The sequence below is a fragment of the Schistocerca serialis genome, chromosome 11, assembly GCF_023864345.2.
Source record: "Schistocerca serialis cubense isolate TAMUIC-IGC-003099 chromosome 11, iqSchSeri2.2, whole genome shotgun sequence".
Taxonomy (NCBI): domain Eukaryota; kingdom Metazoa; phylum Arthropoda; class Insecta; order Orthoptera; family Acrididae; genus Schistocerca; species Schistocerca serialis.
This window is the reverse complement of record NC_064648.1, coordinates 157011568-157028301: the sequence shown is the minus strand read 5'-3', so window position 1 is coordinate 157028301 and position 16734 is coordinate 157011568. Positions and strand designations below refer to the sequence as shown.

Sequence of the window (16734 nt, the reverse complement as noted above, 5' to 3'; positions counted from 1 at the left end):
GTTGTAAGATTCTGACTCACAAGTGGTGAAACATAAGGTGAGAGCTTCGGCCTGCTGTTTTTGATGAAGGAAAGCAGCTGGATAGGAGGCTGACGCTGATGCCACTGCAAAATGGGTCGCAAGATGTTCTGCGAGAACTAATGGGTCCGTACAAATGCCATCTGGGAGGTGAAGGCCTGGGAGGGTGGACTGCCGATGGCAACCTTGGAGAGAGCGAAGTGTAGCCCATACCCGTGACAGAGGGACAGTGGAACCAAGGGAAGAAACGAATCGTTCCCAACATATCTGCTTGCTCTGTTTGATTAAATAACGGGCTTTAGTGCGAAGGCGCTTAAAGGTACTAAGGCTGGCTATGGATGAGTGCCTCTTAAAGTGCTGCAAAGCTCGACGGCAATCACGGATGGCAATGGCAATGGCCCTACTCCACCACGGGACTTGCCGGCGACGAAATGGTCCAGATGAGCGCGGGACAGCAAGGTTAGCAGCGCGAACAATCGCATCAGACATGTCACGTAGGACGTCATCAATACAACCCGACAAAGAGGGAGAAAACTCGACCTGTGCAGTGTATAGAGGCCAATCGGCGCGGTGGAAAGACCAACGAGGTAACCTGTCCATCGGGGAGTGGGAAGGGAGCGTGATAATCAACGGGAAATGGTCACTATCACAAAGGTCGTCGTGTGGCGACCAGTGTAATGAAGGGAGGAGAGAGGGAGAAGAAAGAGAAAGATCAATGGCAGAAAAGGTACCATGACCGGCACTGAAATGAGCAGGGGAGCCATCATTAAGAAGGCACAGGTCGTGGTCTGAAATAAATTGGTCTATAAGAAGACATCGTCTAGATGGAAAGGCACTGCCCCACAAAGGATGATGAGCATTAAAATCCCAAGGAGGAGGAACGGAGGAGGAAGTTGCTGAAGAAGGGTGGTTAAGGCAGCAGGTGTAAGAGTCCTGTCAGGAGGGAGATAAAGATTGCAAACTGTGACTGCAGAGTCTAAGTGGACCCTAACAGCAACCGCTTCCAATGTAGTTTGGAGAGGAATCCACGTGCTAGCAATGTCTGTACGGACCAACGTACAAATGCCACCAGAAACCCGCAAGGGTCCGACCCGATTTCGACAGAAAACACGGAACCCACGGAGGGTCGGTGAGTGAGCATCAGTAAAATGAGATTCCTGGAGAACCACACAAGCTGCAGAGTAGGACGAAAGAAGGGATTTCAATTCCGGAAGGTGACGATAGTGGCCATTACAATTCCATTGGAGAACCACAGAACGATGGTTTAAATGAGGGCTGAACACGCTAAATCCAGTCATACCACCGTGTCCCCACCCGTCACCGACAAGGAGGGGGCGACATCCATGAACGACAGGTCAGAATCCGGTTGTGAAGTCGGGGAAGGGACCTCCGGTGACACCAGAGGCTCTTTGTCCCGGGACTTATGTTTCTTCTTCTATCCAGGCTGAGATCGAGGAGGGCTGTGTGGCATAAAGGAGCCAGCTGCAGCAAGATCAGGAACAGAAAGAGACAGGGCGACCTGGGGGCCGATAGACCACGGCTCTTGCGGTCGCCGCGCGGCAGCAGACCTTTGACCTGGAAGGTGCCGGAAAGGGGCATCCCGGGAGAGGCGCCCTTGACCAGCAGATGCCGAAAGAATTGGGACACTTCTCCGGCTGGGGAGGGGGAGCAGCGCCCGTAGGAGGTGTTGGAGCCGCAGGGGAAGGGGGGAGGAGAGGGGTCTGGGATGGGGGTATGGAAGGGGGAGGAAAGAATGAAGATGTAACCAAGGCGTAACTAGATGTCATGGCCACAGGGTGCAATCGGGCATATTTCTTACGGGCCTCTGTGTAGCTTAAACGATCAAGGGACTTATACTCCTGTATCTTTTTTTCTTTCTTATATACTGGGCAATCTGGTGAACGTGGAGAATGACTACCATGACAATTGACACATACAGGAGGGGGAACACAGGGACTCCCCTCATGGAGTGGACATCCACAGTCACCACAGAGAGGGTCCTGGGAACAGTGAGAAGACATGTGGCCAAAACGCAAGCACTTAAAACACCGCATAGGAGGTGGGATGTACGGCTTCACATCACAGCGATAGACCATAATCTTTACTTTCTCAGGAAGGGTATCCCCTTCAAAGGCCAGGATAAAGGCACCAGTATCAATACAATTATCTTTAGGATCCTTCTGAACACACCGAACAAAGTGAACACCCCGCCGTCCGAGATTGTCCCGAAGTTCCTCATCAGTTTGAAGGATGAGGTCCCTGTGAAAAATCATACCTTGTACCATATTTAGAGACTGGTGAGGGGTAATGGACACAGGAATTGTGCCAAGATGGGTACAGGCACAAAGGGCCGCAGACTGGGCAGCTGAAGCAGTTTTTATCAGCAACGAACCCGACCGCATCTTGCTCAGGGAGTCCACTTCGCCGAACTTGTCTTCAATGTGTTCCACAAAGAATAAAGGTTTGACACTGGTGAAAGTATCTCCATCAGTCCTGGTGCAAACTAGATAACGGGGGAAAGGTTTTGCCCCTAGACGACGGGCCTGACCCTCTTCCCAGGGGGTAGCCATGGAAGGGAAGGCCGAAGGGGCAAGAGAAGCAGCACTTGAGGAATCAGTACCACGCAGAGAGACGGCCGCAGAAGAACGGCCAGAGTTTTGGACCCGTAGGCGTTTCATCTGCATAGCGTCCGCCCTGATACCACCTACTCCGATCAGGGGCTCTCCTCACGGGCGCCACCCAGCCACAGCAAGGGCCGTCTGGCATGGCGGCCATTGCCGGGAGTTCCGATGCTCCAGGATGACGAGCAACCACTCCAAGGCATGCATGAGGAGGTCACAGCTCAGGTATCAAAAGTGTGATCCCTGTGTGTTCAGGGGGTTCAACCAAAAGGGTTCATAGTGACCCCACCACACGGGCTGGCTACCGCGCTGGCTATGCACCCTAGCATCAGACAACGACGTAAAAGAAAAGGTGGAATGTACTAGGAGGGCGCACGTCGGAGACACTAGGTAAGGTGCTCTTCCCCAAATGGCTCACACTACGGAAGAGAAATTTTGGAATGGAGGTCAAACCCCGGAGGGCAACAAAGCCGGAGTGTAAAACCAACAGAACCAGGAGGATAGCGGGGGCCAACATAAGCAAGGACACCAATAGAGGGAGAGGAGAGGGCGAGGGGAAAGGAGCATGGAGGGGAAAGGAGAGGAAGGGAAAGGAAATGCAGCCCGGAAGAGAAAGAAGGCTGCAATGGCTCGGGGCCCCGTGCTCGCCACACACGTATCCACAAAAGAGTTGTGGACCCCCTGCGGGGCAATGCTTTGAAAGACACCACAACACATTACTTCAAATTAGCATTCACAAAAACCAAGAGGAAAAGAAAAAAATTTTCAAAAAAAAGCAGTGGATCACGAAGAAATAATTGAACAGAGAGCTACCTTAAGAGAAATGAAACAGGGAGAAAATACAGGCAGTTGATAATACAAGAAATAGCAAAATCAATTAATGAGACTATTTCAAAATCAACAAATAAAATGAGAGCAGCTTGGAATATCATTAACTCTGAGACAGGCAAGAAAAAATACTCACAGAAAACAAATTAAATGGAAACTATGACAGTAAATAACAAAATAATCACAGATAAAACAACAAGTGCCAACATCCTCAATAATTACAATGCAGATGCAATAGAAAAACTGAAGCATGGATATAATAGCCAAAGAACTCACCAAACTGTCATGACAGATAAGCCATGGCACTCAATGTTCGAGAAACCAGTGTCTGAAAAGGAACTGACATATGTTATGAAAATGCTAAAAGCGAAAAAGTCTGTTGGATATGATGAAGTGTCAAACTACCTAATCAAGTAGGAGGCAGCAGAAGTAATTATGCCACTACGGGATATTACCAACCACTCTTTCCAAGAAGTACTATTTACAGATAAACTCAAATTAGTTAAACTTGTACCTGTATACAAAAAGGGAAAGCAAGATGACCCTAGCAACTACAGGCTAGTACCAGGCTTCTCCAAAATATTAGAAATTCTCATGCTAAACAGACTAACTGCTTATTTCGATACCCATAATGTAATAACTCCAGCACAGCATGTACAACAGAAAGGGAAATCAATGGAAACAGCAACTGAATCATCAACAGAATCAATTGCACAGGCCTTGGACAACAAGATGGTAGTGTCTGGAGTTTTTCTTCATTTATCCAAGGCATTTGACACAGTTCAACACACAGTTCTAGTAAAGAAACTAGAGAATGCTGGTATTCGTAGACATGCAGCACACTGGATAACATCATATCTAAGAAACAGGAGGCAATATGTAACCATTAATAACTTATAAAGATCAGATGTTAGAAGCATTATGTATGTTGTAACTCAAGGTTCTGTGATGGGACCTGCTCTCTTCAATTTATTTGTGAATAATATACAAACATGTGAAACTGAAATCAAAATACTTTATGCAGATGATATGACTGTGCTCAATGTTACCAATAATTTGGAGGCAATTGAGCAAAATATATTCATATCATTCAGCAGTACGTCACAATGGCTCTCTGAAAATGACTTAACTACTAATCTTAAAAAAAAAAAAAAAAAAAAAAAAAAAGAAAAAAAAAAAAAAAAAAAAAAAAAAAAAACTATGTACATGGTCTTCAAAAATAAACAAAAAGAAGAACATATGGATGTTTTCTTAGATGAAAAAGGACTGGAAGAAGTAGCTTCAGTTAAGTTTTTGGGCATTACAATAGACAGTGCGCTACATTGGCAACAGCAGATAAATACTGTTTCCAGTAAGCTAAGATCAGTGATAGTTATAATGAAACAACTGATTCAGTATACTCACCAAGACCTCTTGTGCACTGCCTATCATGGACTTTTTCAACCATATGTGTGATATGGAATCACAGTATGGAGGAACTGAACTATCACAGGGATGAAGAGAATATTCACATTGCAGAAGCAAGCCATTCGAATTATATTCAAAAAGAAGCAAAAAGAATTGTGTAAAAGTTGTTTCAAAGAACTAAACATTCCAACATTTCCATCACTGTATATATGCAAGACCATTGTGGGTGCCTTACATGCTCTCACAAAACTGGAGACTAATGAGACTGTTCATACACACAACACAAGGAACAGAAAACAACTGCAGTGTATTCCACATAGACTTAAGATTTTTGAAAAAGGACCCAAATACTCTGGTAACAAGTTAACACAAGCAATGCCAAGGGAATAACAAGACCTCAAAACGGAGGAAACGTTCTCCACAACTCTAAAAAGTTACAGATGCAAGGAGAATTTTATAGTGTAGCTAGCTACATTAACAAACAGTGATCAAAAGTTTATCCTGTGAGTGATAAATCTCACACATCATAAAAAAACTAGCAACAGAAATCAGTGTTACACAAATTAACTATAATTAGGAACCACTGATGTATAATCCACGCTAATTATATGTCACAAAATTATTATTATTTTTTTGTATGTATCATAAGTCATTTTGTACCACGTAATATTATGAATATACTGCATCATAAGTCATTGAGTACGATGTAATACTGTGAAAGTTTTTTTTTTCTTTGTCGTTATTTTGAAACCTGTTTACTGGCGTCAGGCAGGCCTGCACCAGCATACTACGCCGTTCTTTGGCCTCAGAGAAACACAAACAACATACAAATGAAGACAATTAGAGAGACAAAAAGATGGTGGACATAAAAACGGAGAAAATCACGTTTTAAAATACACGGTGCCGTTCACTGTTGTAGAGTCCAAGATAAAATTGTTCAGACACTTGGACACATACAGAGACGAAAATTGTCAAACGTGAACGTAGGTGCACAAAATGAATAACACTGAACGACTTAAGCACAAAACGACGGCACACACAGAAGCACGAGGCGTTGACTCCGGCGCGCGAAAGTTCACTAAACGTGTACGCGTCCGGGGACCTGCCAAGAGTGTGAAAGCTCGTATGTATATTTAATATGTAAGCAAGTATTAAAATTGGTGTCAGTTTCGGCTGTCAGAAATATTGTCACCTTACCTTTAGTCTACAAATGCTGGTTTGTAAATCTATTTTGATGTAATTGTCGCTGTTAAATCACATGAATGAACGGACAGAGCAAAGAGAGAAGAGCATGACGACTTCTGTATGCAAATGATTATGCCACAGTTAGTGCTGTTAACGTTTAACAAAGCTTTCTCGTACTGCTGACACAATTCAGACGGCGCTGCTATGCTGCCATCTGTTGGCCACACCGAGAAACTAATGTTTTGTCACGCCGGTCAAGTTGACCAAATGCAGTTCGTAATTTGTTTCCTATTTTTAAGATCTTTGTTGCTGTAAATGCAGTAAGACTCATATCACAACTACACCTATTTTGGTCGTTTATGGAGTGGCTATAAACGAACGTGGATCTGAAATATTTATAGTGCTTATATCTCCTACTCGCTTCACGTATATGATGGTTGATTCTATATATATTTTTTGATACGTGTCAAAATTCACGGAACTAAACCCTCCCCCTATTATCCTCTTCTCCATGATGATCACCCTTTCCCTGACTCCCTTAGTAAGGCCAATCACTTTGCCTCCTACCTCTCCGATGTATTTTCCGTCCCCGATGATCCCCAGTTCGATTACTCCCTCTTCCCGGATATCCGCGATCGAACTGACACCTCTTCCCCTCCCCTCGCTCCTGGCTTCCAGTACTTGGACAACATTACACACACGGAACTCAATGCCCCTATCACTACACAGGATCTCATTGCTACCCTCCGCACAAAACGCAACACCGCTCCTGGTCACGATCGTGCCACCTACCGTCACCTTCGTGAAGCTCCTGTCTCTTTCCTCTCCACCCTGGCCAAGCTCTACAATGTAGTCCTGTCCACCGATTACTACCCCGACCTGTGGAAAACCTCCCGTATCCTCATGTTCCTTAAACCTGGCAAACCGCCGTCTCCTCCTACCGTCCCATCAGCCTTACCTCGGTCTTCAGCAAGGTCCTAGAATCTATCCTCACCCGCCGCATCCACCAGCATCTCCGCCAGCACCGCCTCCTTCCCGTCACCCAGTGTGGCTTTCGGCCATCCTTCTCTTCCGACGATCTTCTCCTTCACCTCACTCATCTCCTTTCCGAACAGCTTAATTCCCGTCGCTCCGCCATCTTCCTCTCACTTGACCTCGAACGCGCTTATGACCGCATCTGGCATTCCGGTCTCCTCTTCAAGCTCCAAACCTTTGCCCTTCCCATTAACTACGTCCGTCTGATCGGTTCCTTTCTCTCCCGCCGTCCTTCCTATGTCACCATCCATACCACCGATTCCTACACCTTTTTCCCCTCCGCCGGTGTGCCCCAAGGCTCCGTCCTCTCCCCCCTTCTGTACCTCTTGTACACGGCGGACATGCCGCCGCCGCCGCCCCCCGTCCACCTCCTCCAGTTTGCCGATGACACCGCCTTCCTTGCCCTTGCCCCCACCCTGCAACGCTCCCAACGCCTTCTCCAATCCCATCTTGACCGGTTCACCGCTTGGTGCAACCAGTGGTTGCTCAAGGTCAATCCCTCCAAAACCCAGGCGATCATTGTAGGCAAAACCACCCCTTCCTTCCGCCTCCTTGATTTCTATCTCACCGTCTATGGCCGTCCTATCGCCCTCACTCCCACCCTTAAGTACCTTGGCGTCACCCTCGACCGTCGCCTCTCCTGGGCTCCCCATCTCCAGACAATCCAAGCCAAGGCACGTTCCCGACTCCGTCTCCTCAAGCTCCTTTCCGGCCGCACGTGGGGTCTGGACCCCTCCACAATCCTCCACACCTATAAATCCCTCATCCGCCCTATCCTTTGTTACGCCCATCCAGCCTGGATCTCCGCCCCCCCTACCTTCTATAAATCCCTCCAAATCCTTGAACGCCATGCTCTCCGCCTTGCCTATCGCATCCGTCTCCCTCCCCCACGCGGATCCTGTATGATCTCATCCCCTTTCCCCACCTCCTCCTTTTCCTTGAAAGGATACGTATCCTGTACACCTCACGTAAACTTGATCCTCCTCACCCACTCATTTCCCCGATCCTCTCCCACCCCCGCCCGCTGCCGCGCCTGTATTCTCACGTCCCACCCGGTCTCCATCTCTCCACCCTCCATACCCTCTCCCAAGGTGGCTTCCGCCAGCTCCCTCTCCCTGATGATGTCCTCGTCCCCTCCATCTACCCCTCCTATCAACTTTGACCCTGCCCCGCCCCCCACTTCCCATGTCCTTTCCTTTCGGCACCCTCCCTCCCTTCTCTTCTCTTCCCTTCTTTTTCCGTCTCCCTGTCCCCTTCCTTCCCCCTCTTCCCCCGGGCTTCCTCTCCCCCTTCCTCCCTCCACCCTATCTCCCCTGCCCGTGGCATCTCTGCTCTCCCCTCTCGCTCTCCCACTCCCCTTCCTCCTCCTCCTCTCTTGGCAGGTCCCCGGACTCGTACACGTATAGTGAACATTCGCGCGCCGGAGATCGTCGCCTTTTGTGTCTCGTGTGTGTGACGTCGTATAGTGTTTTTGGTGTCCGCCGTCCCACTCCTACGTTCACTTGTGCCGTCGGACTCATCAGTGTTTTGTGCGCCGTGCCGACGTGTTTTCCGTGTTGTTATCGTCACATGTGAACGACTCCGTGTTTTTTATGTCTCTGTGACCTCTCTCTTTTGCCCGTCACTTTGTTCTTTGTCATTCACCATGTTTTATACTCTTGTAAAACGCTATGGCTGAAGAGCGGCGTAGTGTGCCGCTGCCAGCCTACCTGAATTGTACAGGTTTTAAAATAACAATAAAGTAAAAAAAAAAAAAAAAAAAAAAAAGTGTCAAAATTCATTCCTAATAGTAAGAATTATTATGCTAATTTTTGGAAAAGTTTGGTTAATCAGTAGGTTAACCGAACTTATAGGTGGAATATGAAGAGTGGTGAGTCGTAAATGTGATTAAGCTGGTAGGGATTTGAGAGTTAAGCCCGTGCTACTTGTAACCTGCGTTTCGTATCTTGAAGTGGTTATTCACAACCAGATGCTGAAAAATAGTTTACTGGTCATATAACTACGTCGGAAAAAAGTAAAATAACATCTACAGCTTGTGCTGTATCTGTTAAAATATTTGATAGTTCAGTGGCAAACAGACAGTAAAACCCAAATGGTTAGAACATCGGCACTGGGTCAGAAAATGGTGCATTGTTAATAGTCAGTTGCAGTAAGAACAGAGTAATGAAGGAATACAATAGAATAGAATAATTTTATTGTTTTTAGGCCATTATGGCAATAGACAAAGTCATACATGTAACACAAAATAATTCATGTTGCATGGAGCAATAGGTTTGTTATTACCAAATAATATTACAATTGATGAAATCCTACAAAGTCATACATATAACACAATATAACTCCTGTTTCAAAAGAGCAATAGATTTGTTATTACAGTATAATATTACAACTGACAAGGTCATACATATAATACAATATAATTCATGTTGCAAAAGAACAATAGGTTTGTTATGACAGTGTAATATTACGATTGGTGAAATCCTACAAAGTCATCCTTATATTACTGTATAATTTCTGTTGCAAATGAGTTATCGGTTGGATAATATTACAATTGATGAAATCCTTTATTTCGTAGAATGGGTGGGCAACTAACAAGTCATATAGTGCTTGTTTGAATGGTTGCTCTGGTAAATCTTGCGTACAGGGTAGCAAGGACAGACAGGAAGGATGGGGGGGATTCCTTGAGGTGGTGGTAGGTGACTCCATCATGACCAGGGGCGGTGTTGTGTTTGGAGCAGAGGATGAGTGTGATGTCTTGTGTGGTGGTGGTAGTGTTGATGTCTGAGGGGGGTAACCGATCCATGTACAGGAAGCTAGCAGCTAGCGGGGGACAGAGGTGTCAGTACAGCCAAGGATGGTGGGGAAGAGGGAGTAATCAAAATGAGGATCGTCAGGAATGGAGAAGACCTCTGATAGGTGTGAAGCAAAATGGTTAGCCTTACTGAGGTTATCAGGAAAGGGTCGATCGTCATGGAGGATGGGGTAATGAGGGGTGGGATGGCTATCAGTAAGGCAGTGGAAGGCTGACCAGTACCTGGAGGAGTTGACAGGGTGGGTGGAGTTGAGGCATGTGTATGTCTGGCGCCAGTTCCAGCGTTTCTTCGCTGTAAGGATGTTCCGGATGTGTCGCTGTTATTGCCAGTGGTGGGTGAGAGTATCCCGGGCATGAGTACGGAGGAAGGAGCGGTAGAGCCTGCGGGATTCACGCAGAAGAAGGAAGGCCTGTGGAGGAAGCGTAGGGCGGTGAGGGTGGATGAGTTTGGTAGGCATATGAGCCTCCACAGCGTCAGTGATGGTCTTCTGAAGGAAGGAAGAGGTATGGGTATTGTCAGCAGGGTGGTGAAATGTGAGGGGGTGGCTTTCGACCTGTAAGGCAATGGATTCCCTGTAGGCATCCCAGTAGGCACAGCGGTAGTCATGGACAGACTTAGGATGGGCAGCTGGGTGGGTGGCTGCAGCAGTGGTACGGGTAGAGGAGAAGGTGAGAAGTTCAGCGAGATGGTCACTCCCAACGGGATCGAGGACGTCAATGGCGATGCGACCAAGGAGGTTGGGGGAAGTGACGATAACATCGGGGGTGGCATTATTTTCAGGATGGGTGTGCTGTGGGAGAGGGACAAGGTCACTATGGTTGGTGGCAAGGAACTGATGCCACCACCGAAGGGTGGCAGCGTCACGGCTGTGGATGTGGAGGTCAGCGGCGATCACATAGGTGGAGAAGGTACAGTCAACATGGGAAACGAAATCGAAGGGGAGAGGAGCTGCAGGGCGGATATAGATAGTGGCACAGGTGATGGTGAGGGAGGGAAAAAATAGGCTGAGGAGAGGGTGTTCGGTCGGGTCATTGAGGAGGGGTTGTGGCCAGACAGGGATATGCTGGAGGTGGCCTATAGCAACCCCACCTCGGGCTAGGTGAAGGGGATGGTCAGTGCAGTGAAGGAGATAGGGAGAGGTGCGGACAACATGGTGGCGTTGAGGGAAGGTTTCATTAAGAGTGAGGAGTCAACCTGGTGTTCGGAGAGGATATGCATGAAGAAGTATTTGTTTGCAAGGAGGGAACGAATATTGAGGTAGAGGAGACGATCCTGTTGACGTGCCAGGAGGTTGGAGGTGGAAGGATGCGGGAAGGAGAGAGAGGGGCTTAAATGAGGGTGTCAAGGTGGTCGAAGGTAAAGTGGGCCTGGTTGTGGGAGTAGGTGCTGTGGTGCGGCTGGTTGAAATTTAATTGTTAATTATATTTAGAATGTTATGTAGAAAAGATGCATTTCCCTGCCGTCTAACCATATGTGGGGCGGCTGGTAGAATTATTGTTATTTAAATGTTCCTATTATTTGTGCTGTTGTTTTGCCGTTCTCAACACTGGCTCTCTAACTACAATTTTGGCAACCAGAAAGTGATTAGCAAAATGTGAAGCCTGTAATTAGAATTCCTAGCGCCCACTTCATCTGAGAAATATACTTATAGCTACAGCTTATAGCTCTGAGGAATTAGGAGATTGTCTGGGATTCATAATCAAAAACGACCGTGAAAAAAAGAACTTCGTTATATTCTGAAAGTCACAGATGAAAAAAAAAGGATCCACACAACCTGACTAACAGAGCAGTTCAGAGTCTAATGCGCTGATGCAACTATAACTGTCCAAATTAAATGTTTAAATGAATGCTCGCAATAATTTGATGATAATGTTCATCAAATGCCACGCTAAATAATGGTAGAATGTCTGTCCCGCGACGGCACATAAAAATACGACATACGCAAACATTGCGATCTGATCACTGGACTTGAATGCATATGCCGGGTGTTGGCCCTGTGTGCCTCGGTCGTATGCAGTCCTGATTGTGGCGCTCACCTGCACGGCGCCAAACACGCATACGACCATCATTGGCACCAAGGCAGAAGCGACTCTCATCGCTGAAGACGACACGTCTCCATTCACCCCTCCATTCACGCCTGTCGTGACACCACTGGAGGCGGGCTGCACGATGTTGGGGCGTGAGCGGAAGACGGCCTAACGGTGTGCGGGACCGTAGCCCAGCTTCGTGGAGACGGTTGCGAATGGTCCTCGCCGATACCCCAGGAGCAACAGTGTCCCTAATTTGCTGGGAAGTGGCGGTGCGGTGCCCTACGGCACTGCGTAGGATCCTACGGTCTTGACGTGCATCCGTGCGTCGTTGCGGTCCGGTCCCAGGTCGACGGGCACGTGCACCTTCCGCCGACCACTGGCGACAACATCGATGTACTGTGGAGACCTCACGCCCCCACGTGTTGAGCAATTCGGCGGTACGTCCACCCGGCCCCCCGCATGCCCACTATATGCCCTCGCTCAAAGTCCGTCAACTGCACATACGGTTCACGTCCACGCTGTCACGGCATGCTACCAGTGTTAAAGACTGCGATGGAGCTCCGTATGCCACGGCAAACTGGCTGACACTGACGGCGGCGGTGCACAAATGTCGACGCCATTCGACGGCCAACACCGCAGTTCCTGGTGTGTCCGCTGTGCCGTGCGTGTGATCATTGCTTGTACAGCCCTCTCGCAGTGTCCGGAGGAAGTATGGTGGGTCTGACACACCGGTGTCAATGTGTTCTTTTTTCCATTTCCAGGAGTGTAGTAGCGAATTATGCAAAATAAATGGCAGCTGAAGATTTCACCATGAATTTTAACAATTATTGGGCAGCTGAATACCCCACCTGCAAACATACATAAATCTTTCTATTTACTTTTGTGGTTTTATGTAGCATTCTCATCTTTGTTTTTCTTGTGGGGTATCCTTTGCTATTAATTAGGTGCTCACTTGAGCAGTCTTATCCCTAATTTTTCAGTTGTCTTAAAATAAATCAAAAGTGCAGAGAAAGATGTAATTTGTCTTATCTTGATGGATGTTGAAATGAGCTGACACAAATACCGTTGTGCGTACATTTTTGTGACAAATGGCGAGTTTCAAAATTGTTTGATGTGTGCCATGGTAATTAACTGTTTTGGTATATTCCTAGTGGACAATCTAATTTACAGTTGATATACACATCCTGAAAGTTTTTTAAGATACTGAGCATAGCGTATTTTGTAGTCGACATTCTCTTCTACAAGTCTGCATCGCAGTGCCACCTGTTGACTGATGTTTGAACTTCTCACAATGCCAGAGTCATTAATTAAAAGTCCCTTTGCTATATACCTGCTCTTGGGAAACATTGCGATCTGATCACTGGATTTGAATGCATATGCCACTGACAGTTCTGACAGCACCTTAAAACAGGCCAGCTCTTGCGCTAAGCACATTTTTTTAGGATATGAATTTCAAACTTGAGCACTTTATGGCTATAATAAAGCCCCTGCTAGAGTAGTGCTTTTACTTACTCACAGACTGGCCCATTTAAAAACACAAAAAAAGATACTGCTTGCTTTTAATAGCTGTCAAGGAATGATTTGGATCCTCAACACTTCTTGCACCAATGAAGATGTAAATTCAATTCTTTTTCATATTACTTCAAAATTTTATTACATCTTATATATTTTTGTAACATTCTATCAAAGCATTGGTCTCAAAACATAATCAGTCCAAAACTGAGACTTCAGTTACATGTGTGTGAACTTCTCATAATGTTCTTAATAACACCAGAGCATGCATCATTGTTAACTTTTCAAGTTAATTCAGAACTATTGATTTACAAAGCATTACAGACTTTTTCTGTTGCATCTGTGTTACTTAATTTCAGTCTTACTGTTTGAAAGTACAACTTTTTGTAAATATCCATCAATAAATAATAATGGAAAATTGCTACTTACCATATAGTGGAAATACTGAGTCGCAGATAGGTACAACAAAAAGACTGTCACAATATAAGCTTTCAGCCAACAAGGCCTTTGTCGAAAATACACCGCCCTAGGCTGTATGGAAACGACTTCTTGGTATGAATGTAGCCATCTTTGAGGTGGAGGTCAACATCTAGAAAGGTGGTTTGCTGGACAGAGTAGGTCCAGGTGAATCAAATGGGGAGAAGCTTTTGAGGTTCTGGAGGAATGTGGATAAGATGTTACATTCCATCCTGGATTTTCCATTGTTTCATAAATAAATAATGAATTACATAAAGGCTTGTAAATTTACCAGTACAGTTTTCTTGTTGATAATAATAATTTATATACAACCCAATTCAAATTCAATTGTAACATTTTACAGGGATTATACAATATTATTTACATGTGTGGATACATGATTTTCCCCCTTCTGTTTCTTATTGTTCCTAAAGGCTTAGTTAAAAACTATTAAAATCGTGTGTGTTTTCTATTTACAAGTGACTAATAACGATATGTAATATAATATAAAAACTGAAATTGACTCAAACTAAGTATGACATGTACGGAATACATTTAAGTACAACCCAGCATAGTGGAATAAAATGATGTAAGTATGAAAAAATGCCCCCAGTATCTGGTGGTTTACTAGCAGGGAATCTTAGTGTTCAATCACTACTTTGTATTGGCTGTTAAGAGGGTAATTTAAAAAGTTCTCGCAACGGAACAGAAAAAATGTACTTACATCACTGAAACTTTTGTTTCATTTTTCAATATAGCCTCCTTGTAGATTAGTGCACTTGGTCCAACAATGTTCTAGTGCCTTGATCCCATCTCAAAAATGAGTTTCCTCAGGCTTGCACAGTAGTTGTCAACTCCGGCTATCAATTCTTTGTTTTAAGTGAATCTTCGTCCACAAAGAAAAATTTTCTGTTTTGGGAAGAGATGGAAGTCTGATGGAACCATATCAGGTGAATGTGTGTGCGGGCGCACATTGTCTTGATGGAATATGATTTTCTTCCTTGCTAAACCTGGCCTTTTTTCATGTATCTTTTGTTTCAATATGTCCAGGAGGTTAGCGTAGGATTCTCTGGTAATTTTTTGCCCAGTGGGGAGATAATCTACAAACAGAATCCCCTTTGCACCCCAGAACATTGATGCCATGATCTTTCCCACTGAAGGAATTGTCTTTGCTTTCTTTGGTGGCGGAGAATCAGCATGTTTCCACTGCTTTGACTGTTGTTTTGTCTTTCGAGTATAGTAGTGCATCCAAGTTTCATCTGTGGTCACAAACTGGCACAAGAAAATCTTGTTCGTTTCTCCTAAAACAGGCCAAACGTTGTTCCGATACGTCCATTCTCAGGCGTTTTTGGTCCACCGTCAAGTCGTGGCACCCATCTTGCAGATAATTTATTCATTTCTAATTCTTCAGTTAAAATTTAATATACCCTTTAATATGACATCTGGCGAGCATGAGCAATTTCACACACTTTGAATTGGCGATCGTCTGTGACCATTTTGTGCACTTTTGCAATGATTTCTGGAGTAGTGACACATCTCAGCCAACCACTGTGTGGCTCATCATCTAAGCTCTCCTGACCAAATTTAAATTCATTTGTCCACTTGGCAACAGTTGAATATGAAGGAGCAGAGTTCCCAGTGTATTCTGGAAATCGGCATGAAGGTCCTCTGCTTTCATAGCTTTCTTTACGAAGTAATTAATCACTGCTCGAATCTCGATTCCCCCCCCCCCCCCCCCCATCTTCGCTAATCTCTACGCGGGAACAACAACAGAGCCACGTAACCACCACAGCTCTCTTCCAAGAGCATTGATGTGGCACGTGTTTACAGGCAATAGTCCAATGAATATCACGTGAACAACTCATTGCGCTAGTGCTGACCTCTCGTGTTGATTCCAAGAACTTTTCAAACCACCCTCGTACATCACAGCCTCCAACTAGCTCCAAGCAATCCTCCGTGATAGTTTCCATGGTAACAATACAGAAATACAGCTTAATGTCAGTAGGGAAAAAGACACACGCAAACACTAGACTCAAATTTGCACAGAAAGAAATGGCATGAGTAATGCTAGGTAAGCCCATCTACATCTACATCTGCATCTACATCCATACTCCGCAAGCTACCTGACGGTGTGTGGCGGAGGGTACTTTGAGTACCTCTATCAGTTCTCCCTTCTACTCCAGTCTCGGTATTGTTCGTGGAAAGAAAGATTATCGGTACACCTCTGTGTGGGCTCTAATCTTTCTGATTTTATCCTCATGGTCTCTTCGCGATTTATACATAGGAGAGTGCAATATACTGCTTGACTCCTCAGTGAAGGTATGTTCTCGAAACTTCAACAAAAGCTTGTACCGAGTTGCTGAGCATTTCTCCTGCAGTCTTCCACTGGAGTTTATCTATCATCTCTGTAACGCTTTCGCAATTACTAAATGATCCTGTAACGAAGTGCGCTGCTCTCCGTTGGATCTTCTCTATCTCTTCTATCAACCCTATCTGGTACAGATCCCACATCGGTGAGCAGTATTCAAGCAGTGGGCGAACAAATGTACTGTAACCTACTTCCTGTGTTTTCAGATTGCATTTCCTTAGGATTCTTCCAATGAATCTCAGTCTGGCATCTGCTTTACCGACGATTAATTTTATATGGTTATTCCATTTTAAATCACTACTAATGCCTACTCCCAGATAATTTATGGAATTAACTGGTTCCAGTTGCTAACCTGCTATATTGTAGCTAAATGATAAAGGATCTTTCTTTCTATGTATTTGCAGCACATTACACTTGTCTACACTGAGATTCAATTGCCATTCCCTGCACCATGCGTCAAT

At 45.4% G+C, this 16734-nt stretch overlaps 1 protein-coding gene and 1 long non-coding RNA gene across 2 annotated transcripts in view; one reads left to right on the top strand and one right to left on the bottom strand.

Annotated features, from left to right (window-relative positions):
- Nucleotides 1-4934, bottom strand: part of LOC126426839 (uncharacterized) — a 32005-nt gene extending 27071 nt beyond the window's left edge. Inside the window, exon 1 of the long non-coding RNA XR_007576441.1 lies at nt 4872-4934. This is a non-coding gene — a long non-coding RNA (uncharacterized LOC126426839). The remainder of the gene's footprint in view (nt 1-4871) is intronic.
- LOC126426830 (F-box/LRR-repeat protein 14-like) overlaps nt 1-16734 on the top strand; it is a 624998-nt gene that overhangs the window by 449224 nt on the left and 159040 nt on the right. The window lies entirely within an intron of this gene.